This window comes from Lissotriton vulgaris, chromosome 7, assembly GCF_964263255.1.
Source record: "Lissotriton vulgaris chromosome 7, aLisVul1.2, whole genome shotgun sequence".
Lineage (NCBI taxonomy): Eukaryota > Metazoa > Chordata > Amphibia > Caudata > Salamandridae > Lissotriton > Lissotriton vulgaris.
The window spans coordinates 1,286,505,132-1,286,523,323 of record NC_141695.1 but is presented as its reverse complement, the minus strand read 5'-3'; the positions used below and the strand labels follow the sequence as shown (position 1 = coordinate 1,286,523,323).

At 48.4% G+C, this 18,192-nt stretch overlaps 1 protein-coding gene and 1 pseudogene across 1 annotated transcript in view; one reads left to right on the top strand and one right to left on the bottom strand.

The window, feature by feature from the left end:
* LOC147703420 (interferon-induced very large GTPase 1-like) overlaps positions 1 to 18,192 on the bottom strand; it is a 341,875-nt gene that overhangs the window by 200,186 nt on the left and 123,497 nt on the right. The window lies entirely within an intron of this gene.
* Positions 15,373 to 16,139, top strand: LOC147703421 (uncharacterized; annotated as a pseudogene).

Here is an 18,192-nt window from a genome sequence, read left to right as displayed (position 1 = left end):
CAGTAAATGATATCTCCCGGCTTAGGCAATGGCCTCGGACCTGTGTGGACAGTCGGACACGGGGTAAGAGGTCATCAAAGGAGTGGTATTCATGCCGCGTGGACAATTGAGCGCGGAGGGAAGGTTCATCAACAGAGGGGCATTCATGGGAGGAGAGGAGGTGCTGGTCAGGCGCAGGCGTGACTCCCAAGGACAGGGTCAGGCAGAAGGGTTATGCTCACGAGGGGGAGGGAGGGGGAGCCAGGGCGCGCGGAGGATGCTTGCTGGGTCAGAGGGGCGCGCTGGCGATCGATCGTGGACAGGGAGACCATGATACCTAAAATGGCTGTCGTGCACGTCGTACGTGGGTGACAAGCTGGCGCAGATGATGTTTAGCTCGCAAACTAAAATTCCACAGTCCTCCCTTTTAACATGTCTCGCCAACTTGTCAGTTCGGATTTATCCCCATGAGGCCACGTATTTCTACTTCATAGAGGGGACTCATGTGCTCATTTCGGAAGTCCAAAGTCTTTGGGCACATACAATTAGAAACAAGGCTGCACAAGGAGGGTAGACATTGAATACCCAAGCAACATCCACATAATATCACAACAGGTACCAGTACGAAGGAAAACAACCTCCAACCCCAGTTCCTCAAAGTGTCCCAAAACCAGCTCCCAAGCGACCATCCTTCCTGCTCTTGGTGAACCTCTGAGGAAAGTCTGTGGAGGTGTTCAATGGCTTTGTAGACTGAAGGCGAGTTATCTGGCACGTAGGTGCAGCAGCTAGATCCGATGATGCGGCATGCTCCTCCTCGGTCGGCTAGGACCACGTCTAGGACAAGGCGGTTTTGAAGGGTCACAAGGCGGACCGCCTGAAGCTCCGCCGTGTTGTTGGCGAGGATGCCAGCCGTGATGTTGATCGTTGTTTCTACTGCCTGGGTCAGGTGTCGGATAGCGCGGCTGTTTGCCATTGGGCCCCACAGAGGAACAAGTCCCTTTGCTGCATCTAGGAACTGTGCTCCAGTGGAGTCGGCTTGTTCAATGTCATCTGCACGCCTCTGCCGGTGATGGTTGGCAGGGGCTACATACGTGGGGGGAAGAACGAAGGCAATGTAACAGATACCCTTCCAACTTTTCGGGAGCCAGGTGTAAGCTTTGGTGCCACACACAAAGTACATATTTGGAGAGGCGACAAAAGAAGGGGGGTCAACTGAGTCCAATGTTCTGGTGATTCGGCAGGAACTGTGACCCACCAGCTGCGTTCCCTGGCCTTCGAGGCACACAAGACCTGTGACGTTGATAACAGACAGAGCCACAGTCAGAGTGGCGGTGGTTTGTTTTTGCAGATGAGAGAAGGTGGGTCTAGCTGGATTGTGGAGTACCTGTACTTCAACACATTCTTTGGCTGGAATGTCTTTAAGGAAGGTGGCGCCTGTGAGCGCAGGGCACAGGGGAGCAGAGGTCTTTCCGGTTTTGTTCAGCCAGAACCCAGAGTAGAAGTGCGACACTGTCTGGCTGGAAGTGGCGTTGTCCTTGTGGCTCTCTTGCATGAGGATCAACCAGGCGAGGCAGGAGCCGTGAACTGAGAAAGGAGAAGGGATGAAGGGGATGGAGTGTCCAGTGGCATGCGGGAGCAACCCGCAGATCCAGCAGTTCGTAGCATTTGCAGCAAGGTTGTGTTGGTGCAACAGTTGCACGAAGGAATTGTTCCAGAATTCCCTGCGCCTCTCTCGGAGCTGGGGCGACAGGGAGATTAGGTGATGCTCTTTCAGGGGTGTTGGTTGTGCAGTAGGTAGCAATGCCTCATGAGCCGGTGTGCTTTCCTCCAGAATCCAGAAGGAGATCATGAGGAGGAGGCAGAAGAGGAAGACAATAAAGAGGGCGATTGTCTTTGATTTGTGCAATTTGTCAGTCTTTGGGTTTCTATAGTGGGTATTTCCTGTTGCTTCCATCATTTTCTTATTTGGCGCTTCCATCATCTTCTTATCTGGCGCTTCCATCACCTTCAAGGGGGCTCGGTAGCGGGCAGAACCACAGACTTCGTTTAGCTTCTCTCCCGGCAACCCTTGGTTGTGCTTAGGTCACCGTTCTGAGATTCAACTTAGTCCGTGGCCTACTTAGCCGAAGCTCCCTCCTTTCGACGCAGGAAATACCCTTCTCTGGATGGCACAGTGGAGTCAGAGAATTTTGCAAGTTCGAGTGCCTCAGTATCAGGATAACAGTTCAATGTCGGTCGGTCTTTGTTCAGGAGTTCTTCTTGAGTGTTGACGCTTTCTGTCGTGGCCAGGTTTGCAGAGACCTTCCGGCAGTGATGTGCGTGCAGCCAGTGCCTCTTCCCCTCCACGCGAAGCGCCGTCCGTGTGGTAATCTGCACTTGCCAGGGGCCCGTCCACCGGGGTTCCAGACTCTTGGTCCGTTGGAAATTTCGTATTAGAACGAAATCTCCCGGTTGGATGTCGTGGCCGGGGCCCCTGGAAGCATCGGGGATGGCCTGCTGCACCTGTTGATGAATGACAGACAACGTTTTAGTTAACTTGCACAAATAATCAGATAGTAGGACGTCCGGGACGTCACGAATGGAGGTTGGCTTGGGAGCAGTCCAGAGGTTCATCGGTCGCCCGAATACAACCTCGTAGGGGGTCAAGTGGTGTTTGGTGGGAGTAGAGCGCATCGATAGCAGGGCCAGAGGGAGAGCGTCTGGCCATTTAAGTCCGGTGGTTGCCACTATTTTTGACAATTTCAACTTCAGTGTGGCATTATGGCGTTCCACCAGGCCGGCGGATTGGGGGTGGAAGACTGCGTGGAATCTCTGTTTCACCCCCAATCCCTTTAGGATTAGTTGGATAACCTCAGCTATGAAGTGGGGGCCATTGTCGCTCCATAAAATTCGACAAAGGCCATAGCGGGGGAAGAATTCTTTCAGTAGTACTTTGGCAGTAGTCATGGCAGTGTTGTCACGGGTTGGATAGGCCTCTACCCATTTGCTGAAGGCACATACGATGACTAGTACATACTTCAAGCTTCGGCATCTCTCTAGTTGGATGTAGTCCATCCGAAGGACCTCAAAGGGGTGATTGGGGATCCCAAACCCTCCCCGGGGTACCACAGTTCCTTTCCCGGGGTTGTGTTGCAGACAGATAAGGCACTGCTGGACTAGGCGTCTGGCTGAGTCGGGGATTTTGTCGTTGTGCCAGACTTTGGAAATGAGTTCGATCATGGGTGCAGATCCTATGTGTGCGGGGGAGTGAGCCATTGTCAGTATGGGGATCAGGCATGAGTCAGGTAGCAACCATTTGTTTGCATCTTTTGTTCGCCAGCAGCCCTCATCATCCTTCAAACCCACCCCTGCCCACTTAGTCAGTTCGTGAGGGGTGCTGGCCGACTGGATGTCTCTGATCATTTCCCTTGTGTCAGTCCATTTCTCTGCTTGTGACCTGGTCACATATATGCGTGTTACCGTCCTATTTTCAGCTGTGGTTCGTGCAGTGATGTCGGCCAGTGCATTCCCTTGTCCGACTAAGTCTGTCACCCTTTTGTGTGCCTGACATTTGATCACAGCTAATCGTTTGGAGAGGAGAACTGCTTCAATCAGGGTGGAGACTAGATCTCCGTGGAGGATAGGGGTGCCGTGGGACGTCAGGAATCCCCTCTCCCTCCACAGGAGTCCAAAATGGTGGACCACCCCGAAGGCATACTGGCTGTCTGTATATACGTTCGCGGTGGTCCCTGTGGCTATGATGCAGGCTCGTGTGAGGGCTATCAGCTCCGCTGCCTGGGCAGATCGTTGTGTGATGCAGGCTGTCTCATCTACTGTTCGGGCAGTCGTTACTGCATAGGCAGCTGAAGCGGTCCCATCTGGGAGTTTGATGCATGAGCCGTCTACCCATAGCTCTCCATCGGGGTCAGTGAAAGCAGTGTCTCGGAGGTCAACTCTACTCCTAGTTTGTTCGTCCGTGAGGGTCACACAGTCGTGTATGGGAGGAACGTTGGGGTCATTTTCAGGCAGGGGCAACAATGTGGCAGGATTCAAAGTCGTGCACCTCTTTAGTGTGATGTGGGGTGCAAGTAGCGTCAGTTCGTACCCTGTCAGTCGTGCGCTAGTCAAATGTTGAGTCTTGGTTTGGTTCAGAAGGGTGTCGACAGCATGGGGTACTAACACGGTCAGAGGGTTTGAAAGTACGATTCCTTCGCTCTGACGGATAGAGACGGCAGCGGCAGCTACCGCTCGAAGGCAGGCAGGCAAGGCTCTGGCTACAGGATCAAGAGTGGCGGAGAAGTAGGCACAAGGGCGCTGCTTAGGACCAATAGATTGAGTTAGGACAGACAATGCACACCCCTCCCTTTCGTGGGTGAAGAGGGAGAAGGGTTTGGAGTAATCCGGGGTTCCTAGGACGGGTGCTGAACAAAGGGCATCTCGTAATTCTTTAAAGGATGCTTGACACTCAGGGGTCCAAGGGAGCGGGAAGGAGGCATCTTTGGTTAATAGGGCAAGTAGGGGTTTTACAATGAGGCTGAAATTAGGTAACCACTGTCTGCAAAAAGAGGTTAGGCCAACCAAAGAGCGGACTTGCTTTTGTGTTTTTGGGACGGGGGTGTCTAGGATGGTTTGGATCCGGTCGGGTGTGAGTTTCCTCCCTTCTTTGGACAGGAGATGGCCTAGGTAAGTCACTTGTGGCTGGCAGAACTGTAACTTCTTTTTGGAAACTTTATGGCCATTCTCTGCAAGAAAGTGTAGGAGTTGGACAGTGGCTGTGATTGCAAGTGGGGCGGTGTCGGCCGCCAAAAGGATATCATCGACATATTGGATCAACACCACTCCATCTGGTAGCTGGAAGGCGTCCAGCTGTCTTTTGAGGGCCTGGCTGTAAATGCTGGGACTTTCAGTGTACCCCTGGGGAGCTCTACAAAATCGGTACGAGCGAGATTTTAAAGTGAAGCCGAAGAGATAACGGCTGTCTGGATGGATGGGGATAGAGAAAAACGCATTCTTAAGGCCGATAACAGTGAAGGTGGTGGCAGTGGACGGGATGAGGGTCAGAATGGTGGTGATATCGGAGACTACAGGGTATTGGGGTACAACCACTTTGTTAATTTCTCGCAGGTCGATGATGAAGCGGTATGCTTTCTCATCTCCTTCGCCCTGCTTCTTAACAATAGGTAGGATTGGGCTGTTGCAGACGTTGCTAACCACCTCTTCAACCACTCCCGCATTCACCAGAGATTGAATGATCGCTACCAGTGCCTTCTCGCCTTCGGGAGATATCCGATATTGTGGGAGTTTCGGGAGCATAGCATCCTGTCTTACGGTTATATGAATGGGGTCAATCATCATTCGTCCCACATCAGAGTCATTTTTGGCCCATAGGTGCGGAGGCAGTGTATCAAGCAAGGACAGGTCAGCATCGGTTATGGGGCACATGTGTCGTGCAGGGCAAGATTTAGGTATGTCTGGGTTGTCGTACAGGATGACTCGGATCCCATCTGGGGAACACCTAATGGTAGCTCGGAAATGTTTCAGTAAGTCAATGCCCATAATGGCGTCAGGGGAGTTGGAGGAGAGCAGAAATGTCGCGTCAGTGGTGTTGTTTTCTAGGTCAAAGGTGATAGGTACGGACAGGGGATTAGTGGAGGGCGTTCCATCAAAACCTATCGACGTAATGTGTGAGCCAGACAAGGGTGCCCTTGGAATCAGTCGTTTTGATAAGACACTACGTGTCGCCCCAGTGTCTACCAAGAATGGAGACTCTGTACCCAGGACCTTAGCGGTGACATAAGGACCTTGCTGGTCAACACAGAGCTCGACTGGATCCCTCCCTTGCCCCTGGCAGTCCTATGCAAAATCGGGGGCATTCTCACCATCGGATAGCTGATATTGGTTCTGTCGGGGGCGGTCAATGTGTTTAATCTCCCTGATCTGTCATTGTTGGTGGTGTTTGTGTGCCCTCGTCCTTGTCCTCTATTGCTCGGACCACCTGCCACATCCCTGGTGTCCCTATTTCTATTCATCTCTAGCAGAACCGGACACTGGGATTTCCAATGGCCAAACCCTTTGCAGAAGGCGCATTGGTCGTTGATAATGTCTCTACGTCCAGTGTGGGGTGTTGGGGTGTGATCTTTAGGAGGTAGATTTCTGGGGGTGGTCGATTGGTAGTTCCCCCTTTGGTGTTCCCGTCCTACCGCTATACCTTGTATCTGGGCTATCATTACCCTTTCTTTTAAATCTTTCTTCTTTTTCTCGGACGCCCTATCATTCTCATTCTTTTGGTGCTCGTAATACTGAGCCATCTGAAGGATAGCTGCGGGTTTGGAGGCCCCCCAACTACTCTCACTCGTCTGCAGTTTTTGGGAGACCTCTTGTGATAGGCCCTTTACATAATTTTGTACGAACAGGTGCTGTCCGGTTGCGGTGGTCATGTCTTGGCCACTGTAGTCGGAGAACACTGTCTCAAATCGGGAGAAGTATTCTGACACATCTTCCTGGGGTTTCTGTCGACAGGCCGTGACTATCGACCAATCCACCTTTTTCTCTGGGATCAGTGTCTTTAATTTCTGAACTAATTTGTCTGGGAGTTCTAGTATGTCCTTTACTGGTTTCCTTCCAGGCTCTCGCTGTCTATCTAGTTTACCGAGTTGATCCCAGGTATGTCCAAACAGATCCGTGTGGTCAGCCTTCCGGATTTGCTTCCACACGTCAGCTGGCAGGCATAACCCGAAGAACAAGTCAATTTCCGCTAAAGTCATTATCGTCGAACCCAAGGCTGTGCCTAATTCGGTATAGAATGCTGTCGGGTTCTTTCTTAAATCGGGCAGAGTTTGTTTAAAGGTTAGGATATCTTGTCGGTCCCATGGTTGGTAAACCCAATTGTACACAACCCTCCCTTTTGCATCTGCATGATTAATATCATCGCTTGTTCCCTGGCCACGTGGCGGGATCCAGTAAGGGGCCGCCTCTCTGATGGGCATCATAGTATTGGCTACTTCTACTGAGGTCGTTTCAGGGACTGTAACCTTGGCTTCTGGTTTCTGTTCCGTGAGGTGGCGGAAGACCTCAAGCATCTGCATGAAGAGCTCCGTCGCCTCACATTCAGTCCCATCTCCAACATCAATCTTCCTATACAGCGTTGTTAGTTTAGCGGGGCCCTTACTTTGATACCTATCCTCATATGCGTTTAGGGTGTGGTAGCTGAATCGCAAAATGAAATGCCGTCTGTGGCTGTCGGCATGCGAATTATATATGTTCTTTGCGTATTCTTCGCTCTCCCTTCGTTCTACTAATGTCTTCGCTATTTTGTCGATCCCATCCCGCTCATCTTTGCTCAACCTATTTGGTCTGGCTGGTGGTTGTTTGCTAGCCTCGGGGTCGTCTGACGATGTTGTTAATGAGGCTGGTGCAGAGGCCGTGAGGACTGGTGCACTAGCACTAAGGTCACCTTCGCTCGCACTCGGGGCTTGCAAGCTTTGTTGGCAGGGGGCATATGGAGGGGGCATGTAGATGATCGGGGGACCTAGCAGTAACTCATCGTTCGCCCGCTGTTTGAAGGGCAATTCAGGGTAGAGCGCAGAGGGGGTCCTAACAGGACATTGACCTGTCGACCCTGATTCTTGGTTTTGTGTAGCTTCCTTTCTTTCTTTTATTTCTTCTTCTAGTTGCTTAGCGGCTAGGTGGGCTACCTTTCGTAATTCTTTCCCTATTTTTGCTTCTTCTCTTTTCTTTCGTTGTTCCGTTTCTTTGCGCCACATGCCTGTACTATCGAGCATAGTGGGCGTGGTCTTATTTTTCTGGAGCGCTATTTCCAATGTTTTTATTTTATTTTCATCAAAGGAACCTATCAGTGGCCACTGACTTTCAGGGTTCTTCTTTGTATATTTATGCCATAGCTTAGTATAAGCTATAGCGACTAGTCCATGCTTAGTGAACATGTCCTTATTAGGGGTGCCCTCCAGTGGAGCTGGATGGTTCATCTCTAATAAGCGGTCCGGGCTGTACAGGCTACCAATCAGTGGGGAGAAGATAGGCATGACGGGTTACAACGGGGACAAAGGTCTGCACTACCTATCTTATCACGGCGGGCAAAGACTAGACAGAATATTTCTATTCTCCGTTGTTTGCCGGCGGTGAATACCTCAAAAGAACCAATACCGAACAATCGGTGTTCGGTCAATCAAACAATCAGTGGGGAGAATAAGTGGGCACGAAAAGGTTTGCGTTACCCACTCTTTCTCTACCTGCAAAGAGAGACCTTGTTCTTCCCTGTTTGCAGACAGAGAATCTCCAGACAATAATCCACGAAGGACAGTTCGGGAAAACAGTGGGGGAGGAAGATAGGCACGACGGATTACAATGGGGACAAAAGTCTGCGTTACCTATCCTTCACTGTTTGCAAAGAGAGAGCCTGTTGTTTTCTCCGTTTGCAGACGGTGAATCTCCAGAGGTATCAACAAAGCGTAATACTAGTATTATCCAAACCAAACAATCATTTCTCAGTTTGTCGTGTCTACACGACCTTACCCGGACCGCATGGACGGTTTCCTGTCTTCTGAATCCAGCGCCCGATCGTCCTCTCTTCTTCGTGATGTTCGTGGCACTCCTGATGGTTCCCAGTCAGGACCGTAGATCACTCGAGAGAGGTCTGTTCGGAACTAGTGAAGGTCGGATGATCGGCTGTCAGACGAGGGTCTATCGGACACGAGCTCTCCCGATCGTTGCAGTTGTTCACTCTGTCGTCGGGACCTCTCCCACTGGATCCACGTGTCGCTGATGGGCCCCACGCTTTGGGACCCCAATTGTGGGAAAAAGGTAGGGCTATGACCTTTTTCAAGATTTGCCCGGCGCTAACCGCCTTTGTACCATTCAAATTACCAAGCAATGAGGCAGGCGCCGGAGACCAGAAGGCAGGAAACAGAAGTTTTATTCCGACGGAGCAGAACACATCAGATCAGACAACAAGGTATCGTCTCGAGGTGCTCTAACAGCCTCTCGGAGGCCTGGCCTCTTATACACTGGTTTATGGCATGTGACCTTTCTTTATTACAATCAGAACATTGTGAAGTAAGGAAAAAGACATCCCCATAATCCTTGTGTCAATCCCACCCCCATATACCTTCACAATAGAGGTCCTCAACCTGCTGATAAGAGGAGGGGGTCATCACGCAGCTGAGTGTTTCGCCAAGTCTTAGGATGTGCGCGCCTGATCATATCCCAGGGGGTGGGGAGGCCCTGATCAACAGTGTGTCCTTTGAAGAGGGGCGATTGCATACAATGAGGGGCAGTAAATGGTATCTCCCGGCTTAGGCAATGGCCTCGGACCTGTGTGGACAGTCGGACACGGGGTAAGAGGTCATCAAAGGAGTGGTATTCATGCCGCGTGGACAATTGAGCGCGGAGGGAAGGTTCATCAACAGAGGGGCATTCAGGGAGGAGAGGAGGTGCTGGTCAGGCGCAGGCGTGACTCCCAAGGACAGGGTCAGGCAGAAGGGTTATGCTCATGAGGGGGAGGGAGGGGGAGCCAGGGCGCGCGGAGGATGCTTGCTGGGTCAGAGGGGCGCGCTGGCGATCGATCGTGGACAGGGAGACCATGATACCTAAAATGGCTGTCGTGCACGTCGTACGTGGGTGACAAGCTGGCGCAGATGATGTTTAGCTCGCAAACTAAAATTCCACAGTGAGAGCTTGCAAAAACAGGCAAAAGAGGTGCAGAAAGAGGGAACAGGAGTGCAGACAGAGCCAAGAGAGGTGCAGAAAGAGTGAAGAGGGGTACAGAAAGAGGCAAGAGGGGTGTAGAAATTTGCAAGAGAGGTGCAGAAAAAAGCAAGAACAGTGCAGAAAGAGCAAACAGAGGTGCAGAAATAGGCAAAATGGGTGCAGAAAGAAGCAAGAGGGGTACAAACATTTTCAAGAAAGGTGCAGAAAGAAGCAAGAGCAGTGCAGAAAGAACCAACTGAGGTACAGAAACAGACAATATGGGGCAGAAAGAGGCTAAATAAAGTGCAGAAAGAAGCAACAGAGGAGCAAAAGGAGGCTAAAGAACTGAAGAAAAGGGCAAGAGAGTTGCTGAAAAGGCAAGATGGGCACAGGATGCAGAAAGAGGCAAGAGAGGTACAGAAAGAAGCAAGAGCAGTGCAGAAAGAAACAACAGAGGTGGATCAGGAGGCAAGAGGGGTAATAAAAGAGGCAAAAGAAGTGCAGAAGGAAGCAAAAGAGGTGCAGAAAGGGGCAGAAGGGGGTACAAAAAGAAGCATGAGAAGTGCACAAAGAGGCAGGAAAGAGGGAAGACGCGTGCAGAAAGAGGATAGAGAGGTACAGAAATAAGCAAGAGAGGTGTAAAAAGAAGCAAGAGAAGAGCAGAAACAAGCAACAGAGATGCTTACAGAGGCTAGAGGGGTATAGAAAAAGGGAAGAAAAGAGCAGAAAGAACCAACATAGGTGCAGAAGAAGACAAGAGGGGTGAAGAAATTTCCAAGAGAGGTGCGGAGAGAAGCAAGAACAGTGCAGTAAGAACCAACAGAGGAGCAGAAAGAGGTAAGAGGGGTACATGAAAAGAAAGAAAAGCAAGGAAAGAAGCAAAAGAGGTGCAGAAAGAGGCAACAGGGCTGCAGAAAGAGGCAAGAGTGGTACAGACAGAGGCAAGAGAGGTGCAGAAAGAGTGAAGAAGAGTGCAGAAAGAGGCAAGAGGGTTGCAAACATTTGCAAGAGAGGGTCAGAAAAAAGCAATAGCAGTGCAGAAAGAACAAACAGAAAAGTAGAAAGAGGTAAAAGGGGTACAGAAAGAGACAAGAGAAGTGCAGAAAGAAGCAACAGAGGTACAGAAAAAGGCATGAGAGGTGCATAAAGAAGCAATAGAAGTGTAGAAAGAAGCAAGAGCGGTACAGAAAGAGGCAAGAAAAGTGCAGAGAGAGGCAAGAGTTGTAGAAACAGGCAAAAGAGGTAAGGAAAGAGGGAACAGGGATGCAGACAGAGGCAAGAGAGGTACAGAAAAAGGGAAGAGGATGCAGAAAGAGGTAAGAGGGGTGCAGTAAGTTGCAAGAGAGGTGCATAAAGAAGCAAGAACAGTGCAGAAAGAACCAACAAAGGTGCAAAAGAGGCAAGATGGGTGTAGAAAGAAGCAGGAGGGGTGCATAAATTGGCACAAAAGGTGCAGAAAGAAGCAAGAGAAGTCCAGTATCAAGCAACAGAGAGGCAGAACGAGGCAGGAGCAGTGCAGAACTAAGCAAGAGAAGCGCAGAAAGAAGACTACTCTCTCCCCAACTCTTCAATATCTACATGGCACTCCTCACCACACAAAAAAACAACATTAAATGAGGGTCAAAGAGGGGAATATTTAAGGACCTCTGTGTCCCAGACCCCTACTTCAGCTAAACAACAAGAAGAGGGACACTAGGGTCCAGTGAGTGGTGTCGTGGAGTGGGAGCTAGAAAGGAACAGGTCATACAGTGCCACCTTTTGTAGTTATAACCCAAGCTTGAAAAATTCTCATCAGGCCACCCTTAGTGGTGGAGTGTCGTCACATGAGATTAGTAAGAGGATCCAACCATCGCCCTGACCATCTATTGATGGTATGGAGGTGGATACCAATGGTGTACTCAAGCCAGAGGTTATTCAAAGGTGGTTCTGATGAGGTGCAGTGCAATAAAGAAGTGATAAATAAAAATTGAGCAATGGAACAAAAATATGTTTAATAGGGATGTTCCAGTGTCAATAGTTAAAACGAGCACGCGGGGTAGTTGTGAATTTATAGCTGCCCCGTTGCGTGGTGCAGGAAGGTCAACATGTTTTTGCCATGAGGATTTGCTATCCGGCATTCGTCAGGACCTAGTAGGATTGATTGCTACTGCATGGAATCAACTAATGATACGTGAAAAATAATGAATATGTGATAGTGTAACCAAAGATTCATAAAGTCTTACTACCAGGACCTTGGAGCCCCAATGTATCCATGTGGAGTAGACCACGAATTCACACCTAGAAAATAAGGGGGGAGAAAATTACCAAACTACTCGTTATCAAACTATAAACCTGTCCCATAACCCAACACACACTCTCCAAACACAACAGGAGTCTAATGATCCAACTCCTGTCCAAGGCACAAGCCTAATGTATTCTAAATGATATTCCTCTTTTAGCACTCCTACATTAAAGCAGGGGCGTGAGTATCAAAAAGGATATATTATATCATATCATATACTCACCCAGCTTTCTGTGGGTGAAGACCTCACCTCTACCGGCAACCGCTCGGGTATGTGAGGCCCCGCTCTATATATGCATAAACAGAAAAGGGACATTTGTAGCTATCCTACATAATAATTACATAGTGCTACTTCCAAATCTGTTACAACATGTGCACAAATATAAAACCTGGTTTTCTCTTAGTTAGTGACCCCTCAATTCGACTCAAACCATTAATGGCAACTCTTGCTGGCTAAGGAGAACATGTCTCTCCTAGATTAAAAGCTCTCTTGTAATGTTAAATGCAGCATGTAATCTATGTATCTATTTCCTTGAGAATTGACTGTCAGAAATAGGTTAGAAGAAAAGAGAGTCTAAACAAAGTAGCGCATGGGCAGACACAGGGACTCACCTATCCGTCGGTACCTCTCTCCGGCATCCGAGAGGAAGTGGAGGTGACGGTAGGTGGGCCCCGTGTCAGTTTTATACATGCCCCGATTGGTTAATTGTTAATGATTAGCAAGTAAAGTGGGACATTAATACGCCACACCTGCGTAAGAGGAAGCAGCTAAGAAACCTCCCTCGTCAGTGAGGCATCACCCTGTTAATCGCGCATGCTCCGGACTCGGCGATATAGAACGCGAAACGCGCATGCGCTGGCCAGGTAACACTGTGATGGAACAGTGTCTCAGACGGCGAGCAGGCGTGCTTGTTAGACTCTTGCGTGCGTTACAACAAGCTAATCAAGGATATCGCCGATATATATGCAAAAATGTTAAGGCGAGAAAGATGGTATTGAATGAACACAGAGGGGTAATAGTTATTCACCCCGTGTAAATAATGATCAAGTAACAGCTAAATTATAACGTTACCTATACTTAAGTGGATTATATGAAAAAGCATAAAGCTGGAGAACTCAGTTATAAGCACTAAACATGATCTAGCCTATTATGGGTGTTATTAAAAAAGGCATACAAGTGACAAGAGGGTACAGCGGTGGCAAAAAACCCTAAGCATATAAATGTATGTATGATGTAAAGGCATCAGGGACCAGAAATACTGGATCCCAATAGCTATCATAGTTGTCAAGGCAAACGGGAGCATCAAATGTTAGATCCTATATTACTCATATGCGCCCTCAGCGCTATCAAAAACATAGAGAGTAATCACACGTGGTAGTAATCAAGACTACCAGGGAGACTCTGAAACAGTGTATTTATTGTGTCTCAATAGTAATGCCAACAGTGATGACAGACCACATAATATACACTGAGGTGTAAGCATGGCTAAAACCTGTCATGCATGCATGCACAGCCCACAGGTAGAGATTAGTAAACCAAACAGAATGTATGGTGTGGTGTGTAAGGTCCCCCATTCAGATCATGGTCCAGGGAATGTCATCATTCAGCCCACAACTGTGACTCCTCAATCTGTAAATCCATTTTTGTTCTTTAACAAAAAGGAATCTTGATATATCGCTGATATGGGGTGGGATAAAGGGCTGTTCAATTACCACCCATCTCAAATCATCTGCCTTGTGATTTTTCGTGATGAAGTGAGTGGTCATTTTCGTCGATTGTTTGCTCTTATGTTCACTAATCCTTAGTTTTATTTTTCTGGTGGTATGGCCTACATACTGTAGTGCACAAGGACATGTGATCAAATAGATCAATCGTTCAGAATTACAATTCGTATGTGTTTTTAGGAACCATGGTTTTCCAGTGCCTATGTCAATCCTATCCGTTTTGCATGTCTGAGGGCAGACACTGCAGGACCCACAAGGAAAATGTCCCGGGACTGGAGGCAGATCCCACAGTCTGCTGATATCAGAAGATGTCGTAAGCCTGGGACGAGTGTGCACCAAACTGTCTCGAATATTCGGCGCTCTTTTAAACGAAAAGAGTGGTAAAGGGATCCTTGTTTGGGCGATATTCAATATCCCCCAGTGGTGTCTAATGGTTTTTTGGATCCGATTTGAGAGAGTGCTGAATGTACTCACAAAAGTGAGCCTATCCAAAGGAGGTTTAGTAGGGCGTCTCTCTAAAAGGGCCTCTCTGTTGATGTTGGAGGCCCGCTTCCAAGCTTGCTTCACTAGATGTTTTGGATAATGTCGTGCCTGTAGCTGTTTAGAAAGAACCCCTGCATGACAGTTGAAGAGTTCTGGGGTGGAACAGTTCCTCCTAAGACGTTGGAACTGTCCTACTGGGAGATTATCCCGCAATGCTCGAGGGTGATGACTTTGATACATGAGTAGAGAGTTCCTTGCCATGGGTTTTTTTAAAAGCTCACTAGCCAAATGTCCTTCATGTGGAAAGATGGCTATGTCAAGGAACGACAGGAGCTCATTACTAAATTCCACGGTGAAATTTAAGAACTCGTTTTGGATGTTGAGTCATTCATGGAACTGGGTAATTTCCTCAGACGAGCCTCGCCAAACCACCAAGATGTCATCTATGTATCTTTTCCATAGCAACACCTGCGAGTGGAATGGGTTGCTATGGTTGAGTACAATGTTTTGCTCGAAGAGATGTACATAGAGGTTGGCGAGGCTGGGAGCAAAAATGCTCCCCATTGATGTTCCAGAGACCTGGAGGTAAAGTTGGTCTTCAAATTTGAAGAAATTCTGCATCATAGCCAAGCGGGCACATTCCATGATGAATGACACGGGAGTAATGCAGTTAAATTCCCGTGAGGACAAAAGTTGTCTTACTGTCTCTAGAGTCTCTTCCTGTGGGATGCAGGTATATAGAGACTCCACATCAAAACTGACGAGAAAGTCAGTTGTGGTATCAAAACCAATGGTGGGAAGGAGTCTCAAAACATCTGCAGTAGCTTGCAGATACGTTGGCATTTCATAAACAAGGGGTTTGAGGAAAAAGTCCACAAAAGTCGACAATGGTTCGAGTAAGGAACCTATCCCTGCACTGATGGGATGTCCTGGTGGCGGTCTAGCTGCCTTGTGTATTTTCGGTAAACAATAAAACCCGGGCATCACCGGGCTTGATGTTACCTCACCACACTACTCAGGAATTCCAACATCCCCTTCCACCTCTACGCTGATGACACGCAGCTTTATCTGGAAACCACCTCCATGGACGACATGCTCAAACTTAATGACACGCTCAAAGAAGTTCAACAATGGCTCTCACAGAACCACCTGAAGCTTAATCAAGAGAAAACTGAAGTGCTACTCATTTCCAACAGAGACGAAAACCCCCAAATCGAAGAATGGCTCAAAGCCGTCGATGCCCTCAATGGCACCCTCAAGCCGAAGGACTCGGTAAAGTCCCTAGGTATCATCCTAGACCCCAAACTAGACATGAAAAAACACATCGCTAGTTCCGCCAAAAGCGCGTTCCTCAATCTGGATCTTCTCTACAAAATAAAACCCTTCCTTCCTCCGAAAGACCTCCAACAGCCACTCAAGCACTGGTGCTCTCCAGAATGGACTATGGAATCGCAGCCCTGACAGGGTCAGCTAAATCGCACCTAGGCCCCTTGAAAACCACCCTCAATGCCGCAGCTAGAATGGCCACAGGAACCAAGAAATGTAATCACATTTCTCCCGCTCTCAAGGAACTGAAATGGCTCCCAATTGAACAACGAGCCAACTTCCAAACAGCATGTCTTACGCACAAAGCCCTTCACACAGGCAAACCAGAATACCTGGCCGCAAAACTCAAAAGGGCCGGCCAATCCAGGAATCTCAGAAGCTCCAACACGTTCCCTCTCATTCCATTGAAATCTCGGAAACGCAATACTACAAGTAAATCCTTTGCGGGAAATGCACCCAAGATCTGGAACTCCATCCCCCACATTAGAATGACCTCCTATTTCCCCGAAATTCAAGACTTTACTCAATGCCCTCTTCCTTGAGTGCACCTGAACTTAACGGGAAGAACATAGCACCCCCCTGTGGACCTAATGATCTGTATGGTAATGTTATTTACAATGCTCATAAGTTGACCAGATGTGGATTCTGCCTTCGCCGTTAAGGCACATTGTTGTACCTGATGTGAAGCGCTGATACCCTTTGGTCCAGCTAGCGCTATACAAAACTTATAATAAATAAATACATAAATAAATAATATGCAGAGACAGAAAGAGGGAAGAGTGGTGCAGAAAGATGCAAGAGGGGTGAGGAAATTTGCAAGAGAGGTGAGAAAAAAAGCAAGAGCCATGCAGAAAGAACCTACTGAGAAGCCGAAAGACTCAAGAGGGGTGCAGATAGAGACAAGAGAAATACAGAAAGAAGCAAAAGAGGTGCATAAAGAGAAAACAGGGGTGCGGAAAGAGGCAAGAGATGTGCAGAAAGGGGCAAGAGAGGTGCAGAAAAATGCAAGAGAGATACAGAAAGAAGAGAGGTACAGAAAGAAGCAAGAGAGGTACAGAAAGAAGCAAGAGGGGTACAGAAAGAGGCACACGAAGTGCAGAAAGAAGCAACAGAGGAGCAGAAAGAGGCATGAGAGGGTGCAGAAAGAACCATCAGAGGTACAGAAGGAGGCAAGATGGGTGCACAAAGAAGCAAGAGGGCTGCAGAAATTGGCAAGAAAGGTACAAGAGAAGTCCAGAAACAAGCAACAGAGATGCAAAAAGAGGCAAGAACAGTGCATTAAGAGGCAAGAGAATTGCAGAAAGAAGACACAGAGGTAAAGAAAGAGGCAAGAGAAGTGTAGAGAGAGCAAAGAGAGTTGTAGAAACAGGCAAAAGAGGTGCAGAAAGAAGCAAGAGGGGTGCAGACATTTTCAAGAAAGGTGCAGAAAGAAGCAAGAGCAGTGCAGAAAGAACCAACAGAGGTACAGAAACGGACAAGATGCAGGCAGAAAGTGGCAAAAAAAAGTGCAGAAAGAAGCAACAGAGGTGCAAAAGGAGGCTAAAGAACTGCAGAAAAGGGCAAGAGAGGTGCAGAAAAGGGTAACAGGGGTGCAGAAAGAGGCAAGAGAGGTACAGAAAAAGGGAAGAGGGGTGCAGAAATGGGGAAGAGGGGAGCAGAAAGAAGCAAGAGTGATGCAGAAAGAAGCAACAGAAGTACTGAAAGAAGCAACAACGGTGCAGGAAGAGGCATGAGAGGCGCAGAAAGAAGCAAGAGAGGTATAGAAAGAAGGAAGAAAGGGGGAAAAAAGCTAAAGTGGTAGAGAAAGGGGCCAGAAGGTACAGAAAGAGGCAAGAGGGGTGCATAAAGTTGGAAGAAGTATGCATAAAGAGGCAAGAGAGGCACAGAAATGTGCAAGTGAGGTACAGAGAGAGTGGTACATAAGGAAGCAAGAGAGTTGCAGAAACAGGCAAAAGAGGTGGAGAAAGAGGGAAGAGGGGAGCTGATAGAAGGAAGGGAGGTACAGAAAGAAGCAACAGAAGCACAGAAAGAAGCAACAGCGTTGCAAAAAGAGACAAGAGAGGTGAAGAAAGAGGGAAGAAGGGGGCAGAAAGAGGCAAGAGGGGTGCAAAAGAAGCAAGAGAAGTGCAGAAAGAAGCACCATAGGTGCAGGAAAAGGCAAGAGCGATTAAAAAAGAGGTTAGAGAAGTGCAGAAAGAAGCAACAAAAGTGCAGAAGGAGGCAGAGACAGTTGCAGAAACAGGCAAAAGAGGTGCAGAAAGAAGGAAGAGCAGTGCAGAAAGAAACAACAGAGGTGCAGAAGGAGGCAGGAGGGGTGCAGAAAGAGGCAATAGAAATGCAGAAAGAAGCAAAAGAGGTGCAGAAATGGGCAAGAGGGGTACAGAGAGAGGCAACAGAGGTGGAGAAAGAGGCAAGAGAGGTGCACAAAGAGGTACAAAGCGTGCAAAAGAAGGCAAGAGAGGCACAGAAATGTGCAAGAGAGGTGCAGAAACAAGAGAGGTACAGAAAGAAGCAAGAGAAGTGCAGAAAGAATCAACATAGGTGCAGAAAGAGTCAAGAAAAGTGCAGAAAGAAGAAACAGAGGTGCATAAAGAAGCGAGAGAGTTGCAGAAACCGGCAAAAAGAGGTGCAGAAAGAGGCAAGAGGGCTATAGAAAGAGGGAAGGAGAGTGCAGAAATGGAAAGAGGGCAAGAGAGGTGCAGTAAGAAGCAAGA